Here is an 18034-nt window from a genome sequence, read left to right as displayed (position 1 = left end):
CTTATAATGTTTGTTTTTTATTTTAAAAGCTTTAAGAATTTTCACAAAAAAAAAAAAAAAAAAAAAAAAAATTCAAAGGCATTGCTTTTCAGCATAAATGAAAAATAAACAATCTTGTTCTTATAGTAGCGTGCTATGTGAAAATAGGTTTCATGTTGGTCAGAGAGTATTATCATAGACAGGATGTTTTGCAGTGACTGTTTGAGGGTAGGTACTGAGCTCAGTTATAAATATAGATGCTTTGTGCTATTTTGCAAGCTATATCACAGTTAAAATCAGAAATTTAATATGCCATACCATTAACTTCACTATATTTTGTCAGTGTGAGAAAATAATTTCTAAACAGTAAGGGAAAAGTAAAATCTACAGACTGTAATTATACAGAAAATTGCCATGTTTAATAAAAGGACCAGTTGTAATTAAAGAAACACCAATGTGAAAATGAAAACAATTTGTATATAATTGTTTGACAATGGGATATTGCAGATTTGAGAAGGGAAGAGAAACAGAGCAGTGTTGCAAAAACTGAGAGTCAGTTACTCAGAATTATGGACTGAAAAACTTGTAGAATTGTCTCCATTGTTCCATGTGTCTGTTGCTTTTTCAGTTACCACACAGGCAGATGGAATGTATTATTTGCGATATTAGCTGAAGAGTCCCACTGCTAGATTCTGCTGTAAGCAAAGAAAGTGGTATATTGTGGCCCCTGTTGAAAACAAACAAAAAGGCATCTTTTTAGTCATAAAGGCTCGTACAGTATAGTTACACAATGCATCCTTGAGTATCGGTGAAGCATGTTAAATTTTAACAGAAATTTGTTCACAGGGACTTTGTACAGACGATAGAGATTATTTAAGTAATACACGGCAAAGTGAACTGAAGACTTGGCGACCGGCTGCTGCATGTTTGCACCCAGAAGTGAAAAGGGGGGGGGGGGGGAGGTAGTAAATAGTGCAGACTTGAGTATTCTAACACATGGAATGCTGTCTTACAGATTTCAATGCACTCTTTTGCGTAACTAGATTGTACTACTTGCACACTATCACTGTGACAGTTACTCAAAATATAAAATGTATAAATGCATCTTATTTTTTTCTGACTAAATCACACTCTGCTTTCATTCTGGTGCGTCATACTTACAAAAAAGCTAGTGTTGTATGGCATTTTTGAGATTCACATCACATCTTGTGGCGTTGCAGTTTTTTTTTAAACTATTCTACTACGCAATGTACAACTTATCGTAGTTTTGATATTGTGGTGTTTTCTCAGATGTTGTTGGGGAAGTGAATGGGCAGATGTGACTTATGGTCACTTGACACTGCACTTTCTCGGATTTTTCAAAACATAGGCAGAGTTTTTGCCGCCATTACGTGTTGTTGTTGTGGTAACTTCGCCAACAGCGTATGAAAATGCGCCACAATATCAAAACCATGAGAAGTTGTATATTGTATAGGAGAATAGCTACCAAAATAAATGTCCAATAGTATCATGTAAGTTAAAAAATAAAAAGAAGAACCCACTGAAGGTAGCACAAAATGTGCTGAAACATGTCTGGGTGAAATAAAACAAAAAAAAGGTGTCGTGCATAAGGTGGAATTTCTCTTCCCATCCCTAAATCATTAATGTTTTCACAAATTTTGTATTTCATTTTATTGTTCATATCACAGAAATTGGTGCCTAATAACATATTTATCCATATTGTCAGTGGTATAGAACTTTACCATGGCTGTGTCTAGTCACGAGACCTAGTTAGTTTTCGCAACAGCTGTGTCTATGGGTCACTTTGTTGGGTAGTAATTGGTTTGTTCTGTTGATATCCTTTTTATTCCCAAAAAATGCTGCTTTGCTAGTTTTTATATACAGGTATTGAATATTTTATAGGAAAATCAACAATGAGATTTGAAGAAATAGTTTTCTGTCTGGTTTATTGCTATCATTCTTAAAAATGCAAGGATATGAGATTCATAACCTTACTTCCACTCTCCTTGGCAGGGGAAGGACATCACACTTTTCATTGTTTGGCATTGGAAAGCCTAACTAGATTTTTATATATGTACTAAAAGTGTATTAGATGTACTGGGTGCCAATTCCAGTTTTATTGCCTGAAATGTCTTTTATTGTGTTGAGGAATCAACAGAGATTACAAATCAAAGATTGTCAAAATCTAACTGTATAGAAAAACATTCACATAATCCTTTCACTGTTAGTGTCTCATTCAGGCAGTATTTAATGCATGGTTACATCACTTAGCAAAATGTTGTAATATTCATATTATTCCCTTGGAACTTGTTTGTTTCACACACATTGTCACCAAATCTTTAGTTTTTGCTACTGCAGCCAGAAGTTTTTGTATATGCCATGGGCACAGATAGGTGTGCCAAAGGATGTTTCCTATCTTGTCCATACTGCTTCAATAAAGACTCAATCAAACTCTTTCTTATAAAACACTGAAAGATGACTATAGTGTAATTGATGGATAAAAGCTCTACTCACCAAGTGGTGGCTGGAGAACACACATGTGAAGGTACTGAGATTTGCAAGCTTTTTGTGCCAGTGGCTCCTTCTGGTAGTAGAGTTGAAGGGGAAGGAAGAAGTGTGAAGGAAAAGGGCTAGTGAGGTTTAGGTAATAGGGAGAGTTTGGAAAAGTTGCCTAGAACCCCCGGACAGGAGAGACTTACTGGACAGGAAAGCCTGAAAGAGGTGGTTCCCCACCGCTCACCCACCAATTGTGATTTGGAATTTTGGGAATGTTCTTTAGGTCAGTTTTGAAGTTAAGGTATCTGGCATACAGCACAGAGCCGACTATGAAAGGATGTAGACCTCATGCAGCCGCATACAGTTTGGGCCTTCAGAGAAGTACACCAGATCATACTTGCTTCTCTTCCCTATCTTATAATCATGTAGTGAGTATAGTTGCACTCAGTTCCTGTGTAGTGTTAGAAAAGTGTGTGTTGGATAAAGTGCAAATTTGGATTGGTCTTGCACAGGTTGATACAGAAATACCCAGAATTCTTCTTTTGGCCTCCATCCCTTCTACTCAGGATCCATTTGACATTGTCATTTTAAGATTCCCGGTAGTGCCACAGAATAGTCAGACACATGCAGTAATTTCATTTGACTCTTTTACTGTCATTCTTGTTCCTCGTTTTCCCAGGTTGTATATAGTTAGTTTACATGCTCCAGAATGAATTTTCACACTACAGCAGTGTGCCCACAGATGTGAAAATTCCTGTCAGGTTAAAATAATTACACTTATCCCGTGCCTGTGAAAGATGGAGGTCCCAGATTCAAGTCATGGTCCAGTACACAGTTTTAATCTGCTCAGATGTCTCAGTTTGTACACTGTCTAGTTCTCTCAGGTAGAATTTGTGGGGTTTTAGACACTGCTTTAGGTAGACATTTAGAACCACAATACATGATTTGCTATGTGCTACCCTTTTTGTGAGCCAGATTTTCTCACTCATATTCATTGCAATATTCAGGCTTGATTAAAATTTCCACAATGGTGACTTGACTTGTGTCTACAGTCGTGTGATTCTACAGAAGGATAACACAAGATTTGGTGCCTTATACTATTTATAGTTTTTGTGGCCAATATCTCTCTTTCTCGACAACACAGTCACAGCATTTTGGAACAACAATACCAAACCATAGCTTCTGCCACATTTACAGTAGACAGGAAAAAAATTGCAGCATACACTTCTTTCTTGCCCTTGTCTTAAGGATATGAGGAGGTGAAATAGCTTTGGTTGTTTTGTATATTCCTTGTTAGTCAATCTTTCTGTATCTTCAAATATGAATTACAGTAAACTGGCATTGTTGGTGTGACCTTTCCATGTTCCGGCAGGCATATCTTAGCACTATGGTTCACATCATTTAGCATAAAACATTGTTGTGTACTTTTGTTCAAATGGAGAGCAGTTGTACAGTTATTGATGTGATGTATAGTTCTCCCTTCTGCTCCAACCTCTTTCATTACCTCAGTTTCTTACCAATTTTAATGTATGGTAGTGAGACCTGATCATTTTGTGCAAAAAACGTTCCAAAACCAAGGATTGATCAGAAAGAAATGGAGAGAAAGATGTTGAGAATTATTACAACAGAAGCTCTCAGGTTTTCAAATATGATACGGTAAGTCTCCCTGAACCCGGCTGTGCCCGACTCTTCTGAACTGTCCACAATGTCACACCTTGCTAGTCCTTTTCCTCCACCTCTCTTCCTTCTCCGTCAACCCTTCTGCCATGAGGAAGAGCCACTGGCTCCAAAAGCTTGCAGATTTCATTATCTTTATATCTGTGTGCTCCTGCCACCACTTGATGAGTAATTTTTTATCCATCCAATTACATAATATATTCAAAAATTATTTTCATTTTCCCTGATATGTTATCAATTGAAGACATAAAGTCTGACAGTGAGTCCGTGATCATATTTTTGGCACTTTATTTTATAGGTTCGTCTTGATCACACAAATTTTTACCCTTCACTATTACTGGTTTCGGCTACTGCCATCTTCAGGTCATAAAATATTCTGATGTCAAACTAAACATGTAGGTACATAGTAGGTGCTCAAATTATATTGATATATATTAAAAACAGAATAGGACCAAATACACCACCTGAGGAACAAGTGTTTGTGTGTTTATTGTTGGACACATCTTGTACTAAAAATTTATCAGCGGCAGATGTGTGAGCTCCATATCTCTACACTTGCATCCTGTTTTCCAGTATGATTTTGACCACTCAGTTGGTATTCTTCTTACATCTACTGCTTCTAGCTGGTTTAGTAGTATTTTTTGGTAGTAAACAGTCAAAGGCCTCGAGCAAGTCAAAGTATATCTGTTGTACGCAGTCGTCCTTGTCAAGGACCACTTTGGTAAATGCTTAATGGCCGATATTGTACTTCTCCCATTTAGGAAATGAAGCTGTGCTTTGTTAAAATGCTTGTATTTATTCATGTAACTCACTAGTGTATCTTTCATGATTGATTTGATAATCTTTTAGAATGCAGACAGTAGTTACACTGGCCTCCAGTTCTCAGTACTATCCAGTTTAACTTTGAGTAGTAAGGGAGCAACTTGTGCGTGCTTTAAGTACTGTGGAAAAATAACTGAACTCATTTGTCTTTTGTCGATGTGGCTTGCATGATGTTTATGTACACCTTCAGAACGGAGACTGGAATCTCATCTGTGCTTGACTTGTATTTTAATTTTTGTATTGCCTTCCTGTCTTTGAGCACAGGGGAAACATTGTATTTGCTGTGGAAGTCATAGCAGGCACTACATGTGTTTTAGGAACATTTTGTTGGAGTGTCTCCATAATACCATAGAAATAGTCATTTGCAAATTCTTGGGGATGTACTATTAATTTAGCCCTAACTCTGATTAGTATGATGATATACTTGTCTGCTTTTTACATTTTATTGTTTTATGATATCCTTCACAACTTTCCTTTTATTTTCTGCGATATATATTATTTTGCTGTTGAATGATTTCCCCCCCCCCCCCCCCCCCCCCCTCCCCCCGCCCGTATATCATTTTATATCTGTGACATTAATCTAGGAGCTGTGGATTAGTATAGGTGTTGCTTTTGTAAAGAGAATGGAGAAATTTAAGTATATGGATGGACTTCTAAACATCTGCAGTTACCCATCTATTTTCCTTACCTGCTACTGTCAAAGTGGCTAATTTTGGGAATGTCTCCTCAAAAATTAATTTAAACAGTATGCAGAATTTAGGGAAATTAGCATCTACATTAATGAAAATAATCAATTTTTGAACATAAGATATAATGTGATGGAAAAAGAATTACTTGCCAAGCAGCAGGAGAAAAAACGTATAAAGGTTAAAGAAATGTGCAAGCTTTAAGCCAGTGGCTCCCTCTTCTGGCAAAAGGATTGAAGGGAAAGGAAGGGGGTGAAGGAAAATGACTTGCGAGGTTCCTTCTCTTTCAAACCTTCTGCCAGGAGCAGGAGACACTGGCTCCAAAATCTTGCACATTTCCTTAACCTTTGTTCTCTCTCCTGCTGCCACTTAGAGAATAGATTTCTTTGACTGTCCAATTGTATTAGCATCTACATTGTTTTTAAGATGTTTCATCCCAGCTTTGATTTGCCAGTGTCCAAGAAAAAGTCTGCTTTTAGTTTCTGAGACTATCCGTTTCTAGACCTGCATTTTCGTAGGTCTTACAGAATCTATCTTTAGTGTTATTAGCTGACAGTAATAATCACAAAGACACACACTTGTAGCAGTGTTTAACACTATTAGCGTGCCAAAAGTGTTTATGAAGTTATTAATTTCACCCTCAACACCTGTTTTAATATTTATGCCTCCACATATTAGATTAGTTTTGGGGGGCTGAGACACTTTCCAGGACTTAATTTGTGTTGAAGAATGTGTCCACATTACAATAAGAGAAAGTGAGTAGTCAGTCACCTGAGGGGCTTCTGAAATTTGAGATGTATTGTTCCTTTTTGGTTTTTTAAAGTGTTTGTTTTTGCACCGTTGTTATTGGTGTCAAATTTCCTCATAACATCTGATTCTGTTTTTGTGCCACATTCTAATTTTGCCGTGTTAACAAAATTGCAGGATGGGGAAAGTGCTAATTTTGTAGTTAGTCTTGATAAGGCAGATACTGTAGTTTGAAAAGTGAAGTCTCATTTTCAGGCTGTTTTTTAACCATTCACTTTCATCAAAACATAATTGTAACTCCAAAATTAAATGTTGCACTCCATCAGTTACATTTATAATTTTCAGATCAGACGCATTTATAAAGTTCAGTACGTGTGCCAACAACACGAGTGGTAAATTCAAAGGACAATTCTACCACCACTGAATTAATTTGTACAATGAAATCAGTAAATCCAGTTATTGTATTGCATAGTCAAATTTTATCCATAGATTTTTATGGTAATCATCCCTGATGATGTTCCTGAGCATTTTTCACTTTCATCTAAGAAAATTAGATGCCTAATAAGTGATGGATTGGCACAATATTTCTGAGAACATATAGTAGAAGAACGCTCATCATATTACAAAGTAATATTCGATGAAACTAGCACTGCTAAAGATTAAGAAAAATTACAAACCGGTATTACATTTTGTCAGAGAATAAGTGTTGCATATCAATGGATTACCTAAGAAGATTGTGTTGGCAAAGCAGATGGTGAAATGTTGCATCAGAAATTATGTGAAGCATTTTCTAAAGCCAGCATGCCCTAAATTAATACCTTATGATGGGGATGACTTGGACCTAATGTTAAGAAAAATGTTTCAGCTTTCACTTAGTTACGTCCAGGAGACCCAAGGCAGACAACTTATAAACATTGGAACTTGTAACACTCGTACAAGGCATAATGACTATGTAAAAGCTTTAAGAGTGTTTAGGTGAAGAAGCATCTGATTTTCTGGTTAGTATTTAACATTATTTTGACAGTTGCCCTGTTCACTGGAAAGAATGCAATCTAAGTTTAACATTCCACACCACAAGTTTTTGAGGTTTACAACCACAAGGTGGATTACTTTAGGACCTTCAGCCAACATGATTTTGGAATGTTGAGATGGTATCCAACGTTAGTTTCTTAAGCATATATCTCCAAAAAAGTATTCTGTCACTCTTCAGTCCAAATCATATAATGCCATTGAGGGGTGCTTGGAAAAAAAAAAAAAAAAATGAAAGCAGAACTTTATTTCAGAATTTCGTCTATGGAGCTATTCAGTAAGTTCACCTGTTTTTGAAACCATACACCTGTGATTCACAATTTTCACACAAAAGTAGAAAATATACTTCAAACCATTTTGGCTTGTGTTTTAAAGTTTTCTGCTTTGAGAAAAAATGGAGAGTATTTCTGAAGTGTTTCATAATGAACTCCTTACATTGGATAATCTACTTCCTCTTGAAAAACTATTTGTTATTGGACAAGTAACCAAAGAGCAAACTGGAAGAATGTGGTAAGTTGTGGTTTCTAAAGAGTGCCCAAAAAGATTTTTTCGCAGCTGGCAAATATGATGTAAAAAGACGTGCTTATCAAGTGCACCACTGAAAAGTTTTAGGTTCTTAGACCCCAAGAAAGAAGAAAGTGCAGAACTACAGTGGCATGTTAAAGGTTGTGAAAATGATTCCATTTGATGTCTGACAATATTACTTATTAGATAAGTGGAAGGTTCTACAGTTTGAAAAAAGGCTACCCTGCTTTAGATAACAAAGGTAGTGGCAGTTACTGGCAGCAGCACAGTTTCCGAAAAATCATTTTAAGGCTTCTCTTACATTTGGCCTGTGAAAGTGCAGACGTAGAGAAAAGATATTCCATTTCGATGCACACAAAGGAGAAGACAAGGCAGTGACGACTGGAAGATTTGTAAACAGCATTTTGACTGTGGTGGATGCTTTTGGACAGCACTCTCATTTACTTTCTGTGCACATTAGTTCTTATTTAGTGAGAACTTGACTAATGAGAACAGTTCTAATGTGTGGCACAATTAAAACTGTCTTTTTCTCCTGAAAATAATTATAAAGGTAAGAAGTTGATAGCTTCTGTGTTAAGAATGTTGAAAGTAGTCATATATCATTGTCAACAAACATTATTTCTTTTTGTTATATATGCACAGGACCACAGTGAATGAGAAATTCGTAAGAAATTAGTATATTATGGGCAAATTGGAAACACAGTGCAACACCAGTTGCAGTTTTATGTTCTTAAACCATGACAATTTCCAGCCATCATTGCCTTTTCAAGTGGTTGTGTGTTTAGTCATGAAGGTACACTTATGCAGACTCAAGAATCCTAGTTTTATAATGACTTTAAAAAGGGGTTTGGTGACTGAAACCAGTCATAGTGTCAGAAAATTAAATTGCAGTGCAGTGCTGCTGTAATTTGTTTCCAGTTTACTATTATTATTATTCCCATTTAAAGAGCGTTTGAACTTGAATTCCTTTATGATGATTGATTGTTTTTTCTGAGCTCAAAATTTCTTCATGTGTTCACTGTGTGGTTTCTTTCGCTCCACTGTCCATTTGCATCCTGGTCTCTTCTGTGTTGTGGTGTCAAATTTATGTTTTTTGATTATGTTCCTGAATTCAGTTCTATTTTCTGCATTGTTTACTGTTGTCTGCGCTTGTCTGAGGTCCTCTTCAACTTCTTTTATCCATTTTGTTTTTCGTTTTGAAATTCTGTTTTCATTCATCCTGTGGATATGACCGTAGAACTGCATTCTTCTTTTCCTTATTGTATCTGTAATCATGTCTGTGTATTTATATAATTCTGATGTTGGTCTCTTCTTCCAGATCCCTTGCTCTTGTATCGGGCCAAAAATTTTCCTGAGAATTTTCCTTTCTTGTTTCTCTATTTCTTTGATTTTAGTTTGCTTACTTATTTGTGTTGTTTCAGATGCATACAGTGGCTCTGGAAGTACGACAATGTTGTAGTGCCTCAATTTTGCGTTAATGGATATGGACTTTTTGTTATAATAGTTCCACGTGAGTTTATATGCTTTCTGTAGTTTTTTTATTCTTTCCTCATTGGCCTTTAGGTTGATCCCTGATGGCTGGATAAATTCTCCCAGGTACTTTAAATGTGGTACTTGTACTATTTTCTCATGTGAAATTTGCAGGCCAATTCTTTGTGCAATTTCGTGTAACTTCTCTATGGCGTTATTGGCTTCTTTTCTATTATTTGTGAGGATAGCTAGGTCATCTGCAAAATACAGTGAAATATTTGAAAGACTTGTCAACACACTAGGTCATTGTCAAAAATTAAAGATGCAGGCAATGCTTTGAGAATGAAAACGCATTTCGATTCAGTTTACTATTATTGTTTTCTTCACAGGTAAGTATCCACAGTTGTGGGACACAGCAAACTCCATGTACCCCATCATCACAGCATGCCGCTAGGGAGCCAAGAAAAAATAATGCAACCTCTGCATGGGGTGCACCCTTTTTTTTTTTCATTTTTTTATTTATTTTTCTGTCACAGTTGCATATCATAAATGCTGACTAGTTTCAAATGCTGGCATTTATTGTAACCATTGCCTGCACCTCTATTATTTGCCTGTAACATAATTACAGTGAAATATTTGAAAGACTTGTCAATACACTAGGTCATTGTCAAAAATTAAAGATGCAGGCAATGCTTTGAGAATGAAAACAGGCGTTTCGAACCAGTTACCATTGAAGACTATGTGCGGCTATGACAGAGAACTAAATAAATAATAAGTTGCTGTTGTCATTTCAGTCTGAAGACAGGTTTGATACAATTCTCTGTGCTAATCTTTCTGTGCATGCGTCTTTACCTCTGTATAACCAAGACAACCTACATTCATTGGAACCTGGTTGCTGTATTTAGCCCTTGGTCTTCCTCTAAGAGTTTTCATCCCCCTCCGTTACAAAATTGATGGTTCCTTAATGCCTCAAATTTCTTTGTTCTCATATGTGTTTTATTACCTACTCAATCTATGTATCTAATCTTCGGCATCCTTGAGCAGCATCATGTCTTGAAGTCTTCTATACTCTTCTTGTCTGAATTACTTATCATCCATGTTTCACTTCTGTACAAGGCTGTGGTCCAAATACTTTCAGAAAAGCATTCCTAACACACAAATTTAATGCTTATCTCACTATAGCCTGTCAGCATTTTATATCATCCTGCTTTGGCTGTCATCAGTTATTCACTGCCCAGATAGGGAAACTGATCTTTTAGTTCTATTATTGTATTTCCTAGTCTGATTTCCTCAACATCACATGATTTAATTTGGCTGCATTCCATTACTCTCGTTTTACTTGTGTTGATGTTCGTCTGATAAGTTTCGTTAAAGACACACTCTATTCTTTTCAAATGTTAAAGTTTGTTAATTCTTGCCCTTGAACTTTAATCCTCTTCCCAAGTTTCTCCTTGATTTTCTTTACTTTTTGTAAATTGAAGCAATGGAGAATACTTTGAATATGGTTGCATGGTCATACAAGCTTTATTTTAATGTCACCAGCCATCATATCAGTTCGTTATGACAAACTTATTTGTCCAAACACGTCCTTCTTCTTCCTCTTTTTTTAGAGAGAGAGAGAGAGAGAGAGAGAGAGAGAGGAGAGAGAGAGAGAGAGAGAGAGAGAATGGCATACTACTAAATCTGCAATGTCTCAGAGGCACTCCTTCACAAATTTGCCCTCAGGAAAAGGCTTTAATGACTTGCAATGTTTCTGTTCCGTATAAAACTATCTGTAACCAAATTGTTGCATTGTGTCACGAGGCTGCATTCCGTCTGGCCAAGTCTTTAAGCAAAACTTTCACTGGTCTGCATCATGAGCTAAAAACCTGTGCCGAGCCTAACTGAGTGTTGTCAGGAATACCCAAAAATGTGTCCCGGGTGCAGTACAGCGTGAGCACCTTGTCCTCTCCCCCACGGATATCGGCCGAGGGACGGACTGAAATCAATTGCGGGTTGCTGGTTGCCTACCCATGTTTTAGACCATAAAGGATGAATTCATACCATGTTTGATGTTCAGTATGGTAATATTGTTGTTCTGAAAGTACCCTACTAGTTAGTCTTTGTGGATAGCAGTGTATGGCTTTGTTCATAGTTTATATGTTGTAATATGTCTGTGTTGTGGGCGCAACCTGTGGCAGTTTATGTAGCTCTAATTGTAAAAAAAAGTGCTGTAATGCTCTCTCACATATACCAGATGTCATGATTTTCTCTAGACATGGTTGCCAGAAAACTCAGCCTTGAGAGTATTAGATATTATCTCCCATGTTGTTGTTGTTGTGGTCTTCAGTCCTGAGACTGGTTTGATGCAGCTCTCCATGCTACTCTATCCTGTGCAAGCTTTTTCATCTCCCAGTACCTACTGCAACCTACATCCTTCTGAATCTGCTTAGTGTATTCATCTCTTGGTCTCCCTCTACGATTTTTACCCTCCACGCCACCCTCCAATACTAAATTGGTGATCCCTTGATGCCTCAGAACATGTCCTACCAACCGATCCCTTCTTCTGGTCAAGTTGTGCCACAAACTTCTCTTCTCCCCAATCCTATTCAATACTTCCTCATTAGTTATGTGATCTACCCATCTAATCTTCAGCATTCTTCTGTAGCACCACATTTCGAAAGCTTCTATTCTCTTCTTGTCCAAACTATTTATCGTCCATGTTTCACTTCCATACATGGCTACACTCCATACGAATACTTTCAGAAATGACTTCCTGACACTTAAATCAATACTCGATGTTAACAAATTTCTCTTCTTCAGAAACGCTTTCCTTGCCATTGCCAGCCTACATTTTATATCCTCTCTACTTCGACCATCATCAGTTATTTTGCTCCCCAAATAGCAAAACTCCTTTACTACTTTAAGTGCCTCATTTCCTAATCTAATTCCCTCAGCATCACCCGACTTTATTAGACTACATTCCATTATCCTTGTTTTGCTTTTGTTGATGTTCATCTTATATCCTCCTTTCAAGACACTGTCCATTCCATTCAACTGCTCTTGCAAGTCCTTTGCTGTCTCTGACAGAATTACAATGTCATCGGCGAACCTCAAAGTTTTTATTTCTTCTCCATGAATTTTAATACCTACTCCGAATTTTTCTTTTGTTTCCTACCAGTATAAAATAACATTACTTTTCGTCTCTTTGTATTAAGCCTCTGACTGAGTGAACAAAAGTGGAACTTCCCAGTGACAACTGGATCCACAAGATCATCCACTATTCCATGAAATATCTTCAAAGGAATGCACTTCATGGTACTGCACATGCAAAAAATGTGCTTAGACATTTGTTCTGGTATTGCTTGAATGTGTTACACGTGCAGTCAATCAAATTTTATGAAATATTGCGTTTGTTACCAAGATACAGAAGTAGATAGCAATTTTGTCGAGGTTTTTGCAAATAATTATTATTCCTAAATGCACGAAACAATCAAAACAGAAAAGGAGCTACACAAAAATGTGTCATAAGAAAGATGTTCTAAATATGGCATAGTTATTCTTTAACCAACAGCACTCGAACATCGGACAGGGGAGCCTTGTGAACCGTGACAGAGCACCTCAGACCGCATGGCTACCCTGCGCGGCTCATTTGTACAGACAATTACTTTGATACAGAATACTTTTGAGATGTAGTAAACTTATATACTTCTCTATGACAATAATATAGTTTCAGGTTAATAATTGTGAACTCTGTTGTTTAATGTACAAAATAAACTGTGATACAAGAGTGGAAGAATCACAATCTCAAATCCTATAAACAAATTCATGTACGATTCCACATTTGTAACCTCTCGTTATCCTATTGATTGATTAGTGAAACTTAAATTCCTCCAGAACAGTTTGTCAAATAGTGACATGTCCTGTGTAGTAAACACTTACTGTGGTTTAAATGATTCAGCAGTTCTGAAACATTCTTTGTATGTAACATTTACACAACAATTTATAGTTCATGTTTCCCCACCCTAAATGACTGTGTAATCATACTTGTGGACACTTTATGCACGATGTTTGTTCAATCACAGCCCCCAAATCAAGTACTGTACTCCTCTCAATTGGTTAGGAAATACAAGTGGATGCCAAGCCCCTCACATGAGTTTTCTTGCACTTGTCTCTAACTTTTTACTGTGGGAAAGCATATTCGGTACTCAATACCAGCAACAACAGCATTGGCTGTTTCCGCCCCCCCCCCCCCCCCCCCCAATAAACTTTTTCAATACTGAAACCAAATAATACTTTCAGCAGTATTCTCAGATTCCCCCATAGTCATAATCTCAGAGATACCAACATATTTGGAAGAAATTGGCTAAATAATTGTGACAACGAAGGTATAAGTTTCACAGCTGTCCTTTTATGATGATGTCAGTATTGATTAAAAATACAGTGAAACCACTATTTTACATTTTTGTGCGGTCCACACTCAAAAAACACAAAACTGAGTAAAATGCAGAAGCAAAAAAAAAAAATGTTAAACCCTCCCCAATACAAGCAAACCCATGTGTAATTGGCATATATGATTAAAAATTGCAATCATCTCCAATATTCTGGATAATATCTGTCGAAGTGAAGGAAATTAAAAGTACAACACAATGTTTATACAATAATTTCTGGTAATGAATTTCATCAGCTGTTAAAAGATCACGGATATGTAATATCAAGTAAAAATTCATCAAAAAATTGGGATTGGTATCTGGTTACAAGGTAATCAAGCTATTTTCTGACTTGTATGACCACAAATCATACATTCAAAACATGCGTTTTTGAGATATTATCCTTTGTGCTCACCCAGAAAAAAAGCAGCAATTGGTGAACATGTTGAATTAAACAAAAAATAGCACAGCAGGTAAGTGGTTAAAACATAAGCATAAATGCGGGCATCTGCTTAATGACAGACTTCTTATGAGCCGCACTTCATAAGTTCACCACCATTTAAGTGTTTCAGGCTTGATGAGAGGAACAGAGGCATGAAAAAAAGAGTTTACTTCCCCAGTTGAAATTACAAACTTATTAGATCTCAGTTCAGTGAATTGCTGTACACTGTGTAAAATGTAATCTAAAAGAAAGCTCAGGTGCTACAGTTTCACTTCATGCCCTCTATCACTACTGCCAGTCTTTACAATCTACAATGTGTGGTGCAAAGTATTTACATGAGTAGTGCATGTAGTTGTTGCAAGTATATTGTCAGATTTGAACACGAAAGTCTTTAAAATATGCTATTGCAAAACCCTTGTTTTATTTCCCTGTGACATCTCTTGTCATAGCACTTTATCTGCACAAACAATATATTTTCAGCACTTCAAAAACATGCCTTCACCCCTACCTGCACTACCGTCATTGAAGAGGCACTGCCCCTCTCCATAGGTCCAGTAGGCGAGTCATTTTGTGGGTGTTAGTGTGGTGTGGTGGCTGTGCTGGCTACTTGGTGACTTTACAAGTCAATAGCCAATAAGAGTTCACTAGATGGAAATGGGCAACGTTTCCCCCATTGCAACCGTGCATATTCTTCAAGAAACTGAGTTTGAATTTAAAAGGCTGATGATTGATATTGTTGCTGAATACAGTATGTCGGGTATAAGCAAAAAGATGAGATTGAGTTATAAGTGGCACAAGAAAAGATGGTGACTGGGCCCCTTCATCAAGTATTGGCTTGGTCCAGAACATTTCGTGTCTACTGTCTTGTTTTTCCATTACCACTGCAACCTAGCAGTAGGTATTGAAATTGCGCGGTGAAGCTAAGTGTTGCAAGTTGTGTTGGCAACACTGATCGTCAATTACATCAGCATTTTCTGTCTTGTCTCACCTCTCCACAATGGCCCAAAATATTCTCTTAACTCTGCCACCATTCTTCTGTCTTTTGTACCATTTATAAAGCATTCAGTCACATCAAATGTCCATAGGAAGGAAAGTGGACGAAGTCAAGTGAGACGTCGAGTAAAAAATTTGAATCGAGGTAAACCGTATTAGGAAGAAATGTGATATTGGTGAATTTTTAGCCTTAATCTTATATGGTTTTCATAGGGGCTACGAATTTATGGTGTAGAATCATGAAAAACATAAAATCGGAGAACATGAACTCAAAGTTCCACTGTAGTGGTACCAAGAAGATAGTAAACAAAAAAGGCTGTGAAGATAAGGTTAACCATTTCTTTTTGTTTATTTTATTTCTCCTTGAATTATCAAATTGCAGACAGTGAATAAATGTCATAATTTTCGAATTGATGATTTTTAGCTTTTTAGGCAGATTCATCAATAGAAATCTGTAATTTTGATTAATCAGGATGTGTTAAAAAATAAACTTTTGTCAAAAACCCTCTTAAAAAAAAAAGGGGGGGGGGAGGATCATCATATACTCTGGTAAATGCAGTACTATGCAGGAAACAGTTTCATCTGCATAGTTATGTATGATCTCATATGACATTAGCATATGTAGTGTCAAATCACTCAGTATGTTACAAGCACTAGGAACGACATGTAAGCATTGAAGAGATTGAATTTTACAGAACGTTCATTCAAATTTATGTTGCATCCCTTTTTCAATACATGTACATACATGGGAAGATTTGCGTGTCACTGTGTTAACTCAAGGCCTGTGTGACAACTGAGAAATAAGTGCACAAAACTGGAATATACTCTTAAAATGGTGTGTCATTTCTGGTCACACCTCAATTATTCTCCGATGTGACCCCAATTTCTTACTGCTATCTTAAGAACACATAATTGTCTTAAACAGTCATGAATGACATATGTGATGTCAAATTGTCAGAAGTTTTCTAATTGATATATATTTCCAGTCATCATAGATAGCATAATAGTGAGTGAATTTTATAATAAAAGATCATGAGTGACATAGGTCTAGATTTGTTGCCTTCATCATAAAGCCTCCACCATAAATATTATGATAGGATAGATGTGAGTGACATAGAAACTCGACCGTGAAACCGTGGTCTGAAAAGAATCTAAAAACAGTCAATAACTTCACTTTGTTGTTAAGAGAGATACCTGTACATAAATCAGCATTGGAGAACATGTGTGTCACAATCTGTGTGGTACACAAACATATTCTTTTCCTGCTCATATCATAAAGCATCCTCAGTCTATCATATAGTTGTGCAGTTTATCTTAATGATTAATTTTTCTAAATATTTTGAATGATTGGTGCTCCAGAGTTAATAAATATATCTTAAAGGACGTGATCTTTAGATGTTGTCCTTGAATGGTTAATCTTTTTTATTGTTTAGTCACTGATAAGTTTCATACCTTGGGCAATGTTCCAAGCATCAAAAGGGGCACTGTTGACAAAATGATAAAAAAATATTTGAAACACGTTGTTTAAATGGTTGTATTCTAGGATGCTTTTGGTAACGTGATAAATAATAGTGACACAAAGTATATAGAGTCTATATATAACCAGGAAATATCATTTACTACTAGCATCAATTCTGCAAAATATATATATATTATTGGACAACATAATAATCCTTTGGCCCATTCTAGGTGTGACTCTCAGCTAAATGCTCTGAGGTGGGGCTGCCTCAACTCATACATTAAAATACATTTCTCAGTGATGGGTTAAAGAATATTTTCAGGATGAGTTACGAATATTTCCAACATGAATTTACGAATGTTTCTGGGTCTTTGATATCTGACATGAACTGTTGTTTGAACAATCATTGGCTAGTCTTAAGGCTGCACCTTGAAATTCCATATAACAGAGATTAGGGGGCATGGCTTCTAAATAGTGCAGCTCTTGTGGGCCTTCTGAAGGCCCAGGTGCTTTGGACTTGTCATCCTATGTCACATTATGTCAGCTCTACATCACAAGTAGAACTCAGTAAATGTGATATTGAGTTTCATCGTGATCATTTGAAGTCCATTTTTGGTGAGTTTTATGGCTTAAGTCTTATGAATAAATGCTGTTTTTCAAAGCGCCAGCGTAATAAGGATCTCATAGAAATACGTTGTTATTGGTACGATGTGCCACAAGAAAATTATGGGAACCATGGTACAGGTGCTTAAAGAAGTTTTGTATTCCATTGTTTGGATATTACAATTTTGGTGTTATGCAGGTGCTCCATTTCAAGGCAAATGCATGTGGAAGATGTATCGAAAAATTCTTGGTACAATTTGTTATAATAAAATATCAGCTGATTACACACTGGACGCCATATAGTGTAACACTCTTGCTTGGAAAATCATGTGAGTGTAGTGGATGTAGCTGTGTGCTGCAGAATTAGTGTTAAAGTTCCTGGGTTCACGTCCTGCAGTCTCAACATTTTTTTATTCACCTTCATGCTTTATAAACAATTCTGAGACTTTCTTATTAATTTAATAAAAGTATGCTCTGTAATATTGGATGTTAAGGCACTCTTTCTTAGGTGCGAGTTAATTCAACTGTGTGAATGTACTAGAGAATGTGGGCCACGGACCATTGTTTTCTACATCATGACTTTATTCAGTTGTGCTTCAGTATTTGTTTATTCATCCAAATTTACAGTCACAGCAACAAGGCCCATGATGTCATGGAAAAACAGCCATTTAACTGCAAGGGCTCATAAATACCATTG

The sequence above is a fragment of the Schistocerca americana genome, chromosome 1 (assembly GCF_021461395.2).
Source record: "Schistocerca americana isolate TAMUIC-IGC-003095 chromosome 1, iqSchAmer2.1, whole genome shotgun sequence".
NCBI classification, from domain to species: domain Eukaryota; kingdom Metazoa; phylum Arthropoda; class Insecta; order Orthoptera; family Acrididae; genus Schistocerca; species Schistocerca americana.
Note: the sequence above shows the minus strand (reverse complement) of the source record.